Genomic DNA, 12,080 nt, shown 5'->3' on the forward strand with positions numbered 1-12,080 from the left:
GATCGTCTACTTGAAGCCGAAGGATCTGATTGCGCTGAAGCAGATCTAGCAAAGCGCCCTGACAAAGAATGAGACAGCTCCTAGTCTTCCATCTCTCTGAATCTCGCGAGCTGGTCTAGAGACATGCGTGCGAAGATGTCCTACAACTCCTCATCACTCATCCCTCGACTCATCCTAAAAATGTCACCTGCATAGATTAAAAATGGTGTTAGAATAATCAATTTAAATTATACAAAGCATAGTAATATAAATCATTTAAAAAAAATCTCTCTTAAAATGCATATCTTATGTACCTTTATAAGAGATTGGTCAACGAATTGAGTAAGTGGATGCTACAAGTATGAAGTATCGTATGGTCCCATGTTAATCTCCTGACACAACTTCGCATACATTGGAAGGTCAATAGACATATCACCACAAAAGAATGAGTCCATCTCGTTCTCAAAACATTCTTGGACTCCTGTATTTCCATCATTGTTAGCCGACAAGCTTTTGACGGCCTCCACCCCTTGTAATATCTACCCCTCTATTTGCATATTATCTTCATCTATGCTTGGAACATCGCTTTGATCATATACTCTTGCACTTCGAGGAGTTGAAGGTATAACATACCACCATCGAGGTTGTCGGAGGTTTAGATAGAAGATTACCTGTTCACAAACACGTACAAAGCGAGTTCAAACCATTGTGGCATAAACCATGTCGTAATACAATTAGAAAGCAAATAACTCCACGCACCTCTTCACAATGGGCCGGCAACACAAAGGTGTCGCGCAAATCTGTCCATTTTTTTTTTGAATCTATTTCGAGAAATCCCGATGGACCTCTCGAACTGTTGCTCTAGCTCCTCCAAGTACCACTTTGAACAACTGCACATCGAGTAGTATCATGGAGAAGCTACGGTAATCCACCGTAATAATACTTTTCAAGTTCCCAAAATAATCCATCTCATCCACAACCGTGTTTGGATCCGTTGCTCATCGTCGGCTCTCTTGCTTGAACCTTGCCATGACACCACAGTCCATTGTGGAGCGCATTTTGTCAATACGCTCCACGCGAAAATGCCGTCCGTGCGACCATGCTGCACTATATATTTTTTATTGTACATTGAAACACTCAAATTATATGTCGCATATAAAATTTAGATACGAGAGATTCTAAACCCCTCATCACCTTTGGACTACATCCCCTCGAGAATGCCCACTTCTCCATTGAGACCTCTGTACCTTCGCTGGATGCTACGGTCAAGGCTCCATGCAACCATTGCGTTGACATAAACCGCGGCATCTCCTCCATGCCTTCGGGATATCGAATTGGTCGATGTTGCGTACTACATCAGAATTCAGCTCACGCTTCCTCTCGATCTTGCCTTGCAATCTGGTACTCGGCGAGCCACGTCTCCATGGAGGCATGGTGCAACATACAAAAGCGATTCACCTTCTCTTCCATTGAGGCATCCATTCTTTTTTCTACCCCATTTCCAACCACCACATCTCCAGTCAATCTATCATCGTCCTTCAGCGTCCATAGCATTTCATTGTCTGGTTCCATCGTTGGTAGCCATTGTGAAATATTCACTAACACCTTTGACACCAACCAACCTTCGGCCATGCTACCTTCTAGCTGAGCTCGTTTTCGCACAAAGCCTTTCAGGGTTTTCATGAAGCACTCCAGGAAGAACATCCATCGCGTATGGACAGGTCCAGCAATCTCCACTTCGTCCACAAGATGCACAAGAAGGTGGATTTGTATCGTGAGCATACTAGTAGGCAGGTATTTCTCAAAGAGACAGACCGTCTCCACTGCTCCCCACATCGCGGATTCAATAGAGGATGTCTTAATCTCTTTCTGTGAGATCCATTGCACCAAATTTGACAACTTGTAAATGGCCCCGCAAATTTCTGGAATAAGGCATCGTGCGATCGCGATCGGTAGGACAAACTGCCACAAATGAGAAAGCATTATGAATAATGGCCACTTTCCAAATTGCAAAATTCTCACACTAATTACAATCCATTCGTAGCACAAACCTGACATATCTTATGCCAATCATGGGATTTTAGCCCCGACAATGGGTCGTCTTTAGAAAATGCGGACCTGAGAGAACGCATCATACCCTTCGGAGTGCGGATAGACTTGATTACTTGCTTCACAATGTGCTCTTCTTTAGTGGACAAAACCCAAGGAGCGCGAGGAAGCTACATGCGACCATCAACACTCGACTGCGGCCAAAGCGCCTCCATCTTACCTATCTCCTTTAAATCCATTCGTGCCCCTATAGTGTCTCTCTTTCCTGTGATGTGGTCCCATAGCAAGCTGCCCACATTCTTGAAAATATGCATGGGATCCAACAAGTGGTTGACCTGTAAGTGGGTCCAATATGACAACTTGTAGAAAACTGAGAACCGTCGCATTCCATTTGGATGTGATTCCACGTGGACCATTTTTAGCTTGTACCAACTTGTGGCGTTCATACGTATTGGAGGTCGTCCAAGGAAGCCTTCCCTGAGTTCATGATCCTCTGGCAAGAAAGTGGTGTGTCCTTCATATACCATCTTCTTCATGGTTCGTGACCTTCAGGAGTCTAACTGTGGCCCACACAATGGACATGCATGATAATCTGAGGTAACCAGACCTGTTCCGACACCACGACCTAGTGAATACTTGATTCAATGAGATAAAATATAGATATTACCAACGAGAACGGAGGCCTGCTCACTTGAGCACTCTCCCAATCCCGGAAAGTCATGCATTGTCCACATGAGAATGGCTCGAATATTGGCTGACCCTGACCATCGCGCCTGCTCATATCTTGCACAGTGACCCCCTCCTCCCACAATATCTTAAGCTCATCGACTAATGGACGAAGATACACATCCATATTTTTTACTTTGTAGCGGCTTGGGATGAGCAAGCTAAGGATGAGATGTCCTTTCTTCATAGAAAGCCATGGAGGGATGTTGTAGTTGACAAGGACTATAGGCCACACACTGTAAGAAGTTGAGCGCAGACCGAATGGGTTCATGCCATCCATTGCGAGACCGAGCCGAAGATTCCTTGGCTCTCGTGCAAAGCCTGGGAAGGTAGAGTCAATGTGGCTCCATGCGCGCGAATCCACTGATATTCGTTGAACTCCATCCGTGGACCTATTCTGTCAAGCTCGCCATGCTGGATGTACGAAACATGTAGTTTATGCGGGGGATGAGCGAAAAGTGTCTGAGAACTTTTTGAGGGATGGTTTGCCCTTGCAAGTCTTGTCGATACTTCTAAGCACCACACTTTGGACATGTCTCCATAGTCTCGTATTCTTCTCGAAACAGTATGCAATCGTTGATACATGCATGGTTGTTATTGTAGTCCATGCCAAGCTTTCGTAAAACATGTCGTGCATCATCGCGAGACTCAAGCATGGTATTTGTAGGTGGTAATATATGATATTTCAATAACCTAAAAAAATCATAAAATACCTTGAAAAAGCACAAATGTTTGTAATAATAATGTCAAAAAAAAATAATCAATGAAGCCTATGTGCAAGGTACCTGAATAACTCGGTCACACTTGTATCGCTCCACCCATATTTTGCTTGCACACTTAAGAGTGCAAGCAATGTCTTCAACTGAGATACTCGGCACCCATCATATAATTGTATGGATGCTTCCTCTCTAAGCGGCTCATATGTCTCGACATCCATGGGAATCAATGCATCGATCATTGCCTCCATCTCAGGCTCCAAGATTGTAGGTAGGTCTGGAAGGTTGTCTGTCTCCTCTAGCATTGAGGTATAGATTGGCCTTGCGAGTGGTGGATTGGCTTCTGCACTCCATCCATCGCACGCCCACGAACTCTTCTAATTGGCCGCAAAGGGTGCACTCCCCCTTGGGACGAGACATTACCTCCCTGGATAGAAAATTTGCCAATAAGACCCAATCTTATTGTGTATGGTTTTCAATTAGCTTACGAGTACAATGCATGATTAATATTAACTTCAAATTACTGTTTGCTGAAAATTTGTAATTGCCTAATCAATGATCTCAGATTGAAACTTGCCAAATTGTCGTACGTGTTCTATAGATAATCGGCGTTTTTGTCTAATTGCCAACTTTCATTGAGAGTAAGGACATGGGACACGCTAATTAAGATACGCCTCGCGATCTTGAACAATAAAACCTTCTTCGTTTTCCATCTTATCTACATTACAACAAACGAGGTTCAAATGGATAGCTTTATGGAGATGTATGTCAAGTTGCAAGTTGACCATAAGCTCTTGCTTGAGAGGTTTTAGCCTCTGCAAGAGCTTGAGAAGCAAATTTTGTAAAACATTGAGGTTGATATTGATGCATCCATGGTGTTGAAATCTAAACTTCAATATATAAGAAATGCTTTACTGATTGATGTAAAATATGCATTGGACATAGTAGTTGAGAGATTTATTGATGTTATATCTCGGCCATATACCATGCTCAAGGATTTGTTTGTCCCGGTAGATAATTATTCATTATTGTTATAAAAAAAAGCATTGGTTCATAAGGTTCATGAGTCGAAGACTAAATGTTTGGACTTGACTAAAAGATTGGATAATGCCTTAGATGCTAAAAGGAAAAGTGATGAATATGTTACTTCATCATTGCAACAAAAAGATTGGTGACAAGGATGCTATGATTAATGAAGTTCTTCACGAGGTGAATATAGAGTTGAAGGGGATGGAACACAATTCTTCTTTGGGATTTAGTGGTGATCAGTCAATTATTGAGGTGTCTTCTTGTACAACCATTATACCTTATATACCTAGCTACGGTCTCTAGGTTATGTACTTTGAGTATCTTAGAGGGGCTCTACTAGGATTACTTATACAATTGCACTAGAGGGATTTGAGTATAAGTAATCCATTTATGAGCATCATTGAGGATCTCTTAGTATAATGATAAATCAGTCCCAACAAAAAGCATCTTAGAAATGTGGTTTTTTTGTCCTAGGTCCATGTATAAAAATTAATGGCATCTATGAAATTTATCAACTATAGTAATAAAATTTGTTTCAATCAATTCTACTCATAGTCATAACATTTGAAGAAAATATCCTATGCTCAATTTAAGGGATTCTTCTTCTATAGCAATACTTTTGGGTTCATTTTGATGAAGTACCATAATGACCATTAGCTAGGGTATCATTTTCTTTTAGTCCTTTCGTTGACTAGTTGGCATGATTACTAATTTGTTATGCCTATAAAGTTAATACAAAAACAATGAATTATGCATATCACAATTAGATCCCCTACTTGGACATTATGAAGGATATGACCAATTTTAAGCCATCTTAAAGAGTCACCAATGTACGTGGCCCATGGCAAAGCATATTGCATACCATTATCGATAAGTCTATTATCATGCATCTTAAATATCCTAATTAGACTTTATAAAGTGTATGACTAATTTTTAGCCCACTTAAGGAGTCGATGTAATGGTACCCATAAAAAAAAGCAAAGTGCATACCATTACCATAATTATGGATATGTTATCGTTCCAATATATACACACACAGCTGGACTACATCTTGAGTAGACAATAGCTATCCATTTGACTAGACATACATCTCCATAAAGCTATCCATTTGAGTATACATCTCTTTGAACTCTTTCTCCCTCTCTCTCCCTCTCCCTCTCTTTCTTTCGCATTTCCTCTCCCTCTCACAATATATCTTAACACTCTCCAAAAGCAAAAGGGAGAGGGAGAGAGAGAATGCACTCTCCCTCCCTCTCCCTCTCCCTCTCCCTCTCTTTCTCTTTCTCTCCCTCTCTCATTTCCTCCCCCTCCCCCTCCCTCTCCCTCTCTTTCTCTCTTTCTCTCTCATTTCCTCTCCTAAACAAGCAAAAGAGAAAGTGATTTAAACCTTAAACAAGCAAAAGGGAGAGGGAGAGAGAGAATGCACTCTCCCTCCCTCTCCCTCTCTCTCTCTCTCTCTTATTTCCTCTCCTAAACAAGCAAAAGACAAAGTGATTTAAATCTTAAACAAGCAAAAGGGAGAGGGAGAGAGAGAATGCGCTCTCCCTCCCTCTCCCTCTCCCTCTCCCTCTCTTTCTCTTTCTCTCCCTCTCTCATTTACTCTCTCTTCCTCTCCCTCTCCCTGTCTTTCTCTTTCTCTCCCTCTCTCTTCCTCTCCCTCTCTTTCTCTCTCATTTCCTCTCCTAAACAAGCAAAAGAGAAAGTGATTTAAACCTTAAACAAGCAAAAGAAGGAGAGAGGGAAACTCACCGATGAGATATGGCGAGTGTGGGGCGGCTCCTCTTTGTGATGAAGGCTCCTCCTCTTCTTCGCGAACAACGGTAGCGGCGGCGGCAAGTATTCTTCCTCTCCTTCTCTCACGACGGTCGCTCTCTCCCTCACTCTCCCTCTCAAAACACAAAATGCGAAAACAGAAATAAAGCCCCGCTCGGTTTCGGCCCGCTTTTTTCCCTGTGGACCGTTGCTATTTGCATCGGTATTGGCGTCACTTTTGCGATGCAAATAGCGACGCCGATACCCGCGGTCGCTAATCGCCATCACTACCAGCTCAAATCCTTGTAGTGTAACTGTTATGCAAGAATTTCATGAAAGCTTATGGGCTGATCATAGAGGTATTTGGGGTACTTTTAGAAAGATCAAAGAAAGATATTGGTGGTAGGGTATGTATAATGATGTTGCTCACTTTGTGGAAACATGTACGACATGTCAAATGTATTCAAATGTGAGACATCGGGATGGATTGCAACCCACATATCCATTATCTCTTCATTTTAAGTGAGTGGTGGACTTGGTCACAATGCGTACAAGTCTTTGTAAAATGAGGTATCTTGTGCTTGCTCGTGAAGAATTGACTAATTAAGTGGAAGAGAGAGCTCTATGTACTAAGACGACAAATGTCATATGTACTTTTCTCTTAGAAGAGATATTTTGTCGATATGGCTATGTGGGAAAATTTACAGCAGATAGGGGTGAATTGGATGCTGATGAAGCTCATGATTTCTTTGCACGGTTGGGGATAAAGCTTGCTTTAACTCCAGCCTATAACCCTGAAGGAAATGGTAAAAGTGAAAGAGGTCATCCACCTATTGTGAAGGCATTGGCAAAAGCATGTGGAGAGAAGGTAAAAGAGTGGCCATGATTGCTCCTTGACACAACAACGCATAGTGATGTTATAGTATATATGCCTACATAGTTGATGTATGGTCAAAAACCTATCATGCCGATAGAAGAGATGACAATCACATGGAGTGTGTTACCTTGGGAGGAGTTGAATCGAGAGGAGTTGTTGGCCTTACGCATTAGACAGTTGAAAAGAAAGTTAAACATAGAGGCAGCAACTGCAAAGTTAAGGGATAGCAAAGATAAAGATCAAGAAACGGTTTGAAAAAAGATGTAGACTAAGACCAAGAACCATACAAGATGGGGATTGGATATTGGTTTATGATAGCAGTTTAGATAACGAGTATAGTGTCATGCGTAAAGTTTCCAAAAGATGGTTTGGACCCTATGTGGTAAGACATATGTTTGATAATGCTACTTATGCATTAAATGAGCTAGATGGAGCAGCCATAAAACTTTTGGTAGTAGGGAACAGAATCAGATTATTCAAAAGGCAAGAATCTACTGCCTATGAGTTGCCAGAATTGGAAGAAAATAGTGGTCATGATACAGGGGCTAGCCAGGAAGATATGGAAGATGAAGAAGCAAAGGATATGGTTGCAAAGGATGAGGAGGACTTAGAATCCAGTGACAATTAGGATTTTGGCACATACTAAAGGATGTGTAGGTTCAGAGGCACTACAACAAAAACGAGGCATAGACGCGCAAAGTCGGGCGCGTCTATCATTGTGTCTATATGTGCGTGTAAAAGAGCGTGTAAATAGATACGAATTTTGCATCTATATATCCGCGTAAATAGATGCTAATATAGACGAGCCTTCAAATGCGTAATTATTCAATTACCTAAAATTGGACTTAATATAATAAAAAAACCAGAGTTAATAATTATTTTTGCATTGCTCTCTAATGAATGGCAGTTCCTCCAGTTGACAAGCCTGATATAAGTAATTAGCGGCAAGCGACAGAAACCTTATTATACAATTAGTAGCAAGCATTGCAATATGTATCTCATAATTTCTCTACTTGAAGATGATAAAAAATACTTTCTTTTTATTATGGAAAATTCAATTTAGCTTTAAACTTGACTATTGATTCTTGAGTATACACGTGTGCGCATGATAAAAACCATAGAATTAAGAATACACATTGAATCATTGAATAAAAAAACCAGAGTTAATAATTATTTTTGCATTGCTCTCTAATGAATGGTAGTTCCTCCAATTGACAAGCCTGATATAAGTAATTAACGGCAAGCGACAGAAACCTTATTATACAATTAGTAGCAAGCATTGCAATATGTATCTTGTAATTTCTCTACTTGCAGATGATTAAAAAATACTTCCTTTTTATTATGGAAAATTCAATTTAGCTTTAAACTTGACTATTGATTCTTGAGTATGCACGTGTGCGCATGATAAAAACCATAGAATTAAGAATACACATTGAATCATTAAGAAAATTAAGTATGTTATAGTGAATGATCCATCTCATCTTCAATGAGATCAGCCCTTGCTAAACTATCTACTTCTAGGTCTATGTTACCAAGAGGTAACGAAACAAATAAGTCGATCCTACTATCAGATGTGTTGTTATCTTGCTCAATAACTTCATAAATATCATCGACAATCATATTATTGTCTTCTTCTATGTTTCCTTGAACATCCTCACGAGGTTCATCTTGTACTATATCACGCATATAATCCATTATGGTGTCATCATGTACATCATCATTAATTGTTGGATTGTCATCTGCTATCTCTATGTTGGTAATATTACCATATATTGGTTTTAAACGATTAGATATAGGGATGACATACCACGATCGGTTATTGTTTACCATTGGATGATACACAACGTGTATTTGAAAAACAAAAGCAAGAACCTTAAATACTTATTATATTGTGTATATGTATCACATGTATACATATAAAGAAATTAGCTTTTGTATATATACCTACTCGCATTGTTGAGGTAGTACTAATGTGTCATTCTTGTTTTGGTGAAATTTTGTAGAGTCAATGATTACAAAACCACTTGGATGATGTCTGATTGTGCAATGCTCACCATTTTTTACCACTTCTTTAAACCACTTCACATCCAGTACATATTTAAAGAATCGTCTGAAGTCAAGCTTCAGAATATCTTGGATCAAGCCACAATAACCTTCCATGGTACCATTGGCATCCTCGAAGTGAGCAAGGACACCACAATCTTGGGTATTTCTCTTTTCATCTATACGTTGAGTTCGAAGATGTTTACCCTCACACCAAATAGCATTGAATAATGTGCACTTCTTACCGACTCATGCCGAGTGGAGGGTGGCTATCGACATTAATCCATCTCTCCTTCCAATCTCGAATGGTTAGAGATTGTGGAGTCATTCCATTAGGATGGTCAATAGGAAGAAATCGATGATGATTGTTGTAGATAACCTTCTTTAAACGTGCTGGCCTAGAGGAAACTAGAGAGGGACCGCAAATAGGACATGCATGATATCCTGATGTGGTTAAACCTGAACAAACAAGTGAATTAATAAAATGCAATTGATTCAAGTCTTGAATTTCAAATATAGATTTATATACATGTACCTAAACACTCTCCGTTGTCGAAGGGTTTTCGAAAGCAAAGTTGCAACCACAGAGGTTCTTGAGAAATTCCAAGATAGAAGATCAATCAAGCAAGATCAGGCTATGCAGGACAACCTGTCCGTTCTCTAGGCTCCCACATCTAGCATACATGTCAACAAGAGTACCTCCAATGAAAAGATCCAACTCAAAGCTACTTTCAAGAATATGATTATGAATAAACATCCTATGATATAAGGTTGCCATGGTGAAGCATACTTTAAGGACAGTCACAAACAAATATTTGTCTACTTTCACACAAGACTCATACATCTGCCAATACAGTCGCACAGCTTGCTCCTCTCGTCCAAAGAGCACATGAGCTGAAATAGTTGCAGTCCACATGAAGACATTTTGCTGTTGAATATGCCAAAATACATAAAGTGCTTCCAACAAACTGTAAGCAAGTGCTCTAGCTCTGGATTCTGACACTTGTAGTTCCAACCTACTTGCAATGCATAAACTTCCGATGGTAAAAGTGGCACAGCACCTTGTCACTACTTATCACTTTCCCCAGAAATTTCCCTTCAATTCTCTATTTTTGTTCTATCCCTTGTAAGAGGATTACATAAAAATACAAGCATACAGGCACAATATGCTTGCACCTTGCAATACATTTTCCACAACATATTGAACACTGCAAAGAATGATAAATAGTGAAGATACAATCTCAAAGACAATCATGCAGGCCATAATAAAGTCACATCTAAATTGGAGAACGACTCTTTCCTTTGATCTGATAAAATTAGCCACCAACAAGTTCAACTTTGCATGATTCCACCAAACACCTCTGTTGATAGTTCATCCTCTGCAGGTCCTTCACAATCAGTCACAAGTTTCGTTGCTTGTTTCCATGCTTTGATAGGAGAGTATCCTGTGTTGGCCTTTTTGATCCCAATTTCTATTTTGCATGTTGATAAAATTGTTGCAATAGATATTGGTTGTCTCAGTTGATATAACTTGATTAGATGGAGGTATTGTCCGATTATGTGTGGTATAGTATGTAGCAGTGCTTCCTCTGGCTATGGCGTGGACACGGAACGTCCCAAAAATAAAACCTGCACATTCCTCTTCCTCTGAAGCAGCCAATACGTCTCTTCAAAATGCGCGCTAAGAATCTACTTGATAGACTTTGCAGTTAAAATGGGATGATCTACTACATCGACTGTTGCTCAAGGTCTGATTTTAAGTTATCCCTTCACTCCATGTTGGCTGCGACTATCCTCCATCGTCCTCCCTTGAGAGCATGCCAGAGAGATATCAGGTTTGGTGCTGCCCAGCCAAACATTGCTGAAAGAACAGTCCTCAGTGCAAGAGCTACCAGTGCAGTGGATAGCTTATCTTCTACTGGATTCCAATCAATTAGAAAGCCCCTCCCTTCACAGAGACACCAACAATCTTGTCATTCTCATACAGCTCAATGCTATCCTGCAAGATTGAGCTAGCATCAAATGTACTCCCTTAAACTGCAGATAAATCTGTAACTGCACGTTTATGTGACTTTTTTGCACCTGCTTTTGGAGAAGGTACTTTTAATTTTGGTCCTACTCAACCTTCACTACATTCAGCATATTCTTTCCACCAAGCCGAGACCAACTCTTCTTCTTGCTTTCAAAAAGCTGCCTCCAATGCAAGGGAATCATTAATACTGAATCGATAAAATCACCTTTTCCTACCACCTCTGTTGCAGGAACTGATACCGCTGCTTCTGTGAGCAATAGTCATCCCTCTCCTCTTCTATACGTTGATTCAATTCTTCTTGTGTAGGTTGAACAGATTGGAAATGAGCAAATCCACGCACCAATTTGATTCCACTAATTTTTTTGGTGTGGTGTACTCAGCAGCCACAAATACAAAAAGTTGTTTAGTGTTCCAAGAAAATTCAGATGACAGATCTGCAGATATATTCATCATCAATCTAACCTCATCATTGCCTTCATAAGACTTTCGCAAACCATCATGCTTGATAACTTGGATGCTGGTTGAGAAACTTGAGCTGTGAAGCAAATCTGTCATGCAGGCAGCAATATAGATGACAGCAAGGCCTGTGATAAGAAACACGACGACAACATTCAACTTTCTACATGCCCCCAAAAGACAATTGAAAGCCTCCTCCCCCACTTCTTTTGATGGCAGACTCCGTCCGAGTTTTTTTTTTCTGGAATTCTCCCCCCTGTTTTTGCCGTTTGTTGCTTTCTCCTCCCCCATGTGGCCTACAATAACCCCCCTTTTTGACCAGAAAAGCGGGCCCCAACCACTCCCCACACATACATAAGCTCATTTTCTAGAAATACAACTGGGTCAGGATCCCTGATAGGTGCCTTCAACAGACCACGTG

The sequence above is a fragment of the Lygodium microphyllum genome, chromosome 11 (assembly GCF_053477565.2).
Source record: "Lygodium microphyllum isolate KBCC chromosome 11, Lygodium_microphyllum_v1.1.10, whole genome shotgun sequence".
Classification (NCBI taxonomy): Eukaryota; Viridiplantae; Streptophyta; class Polypodiopsida; order Schizaeales; family Lygodiaceae; genus Lygodium; species Lygodium microphyllum.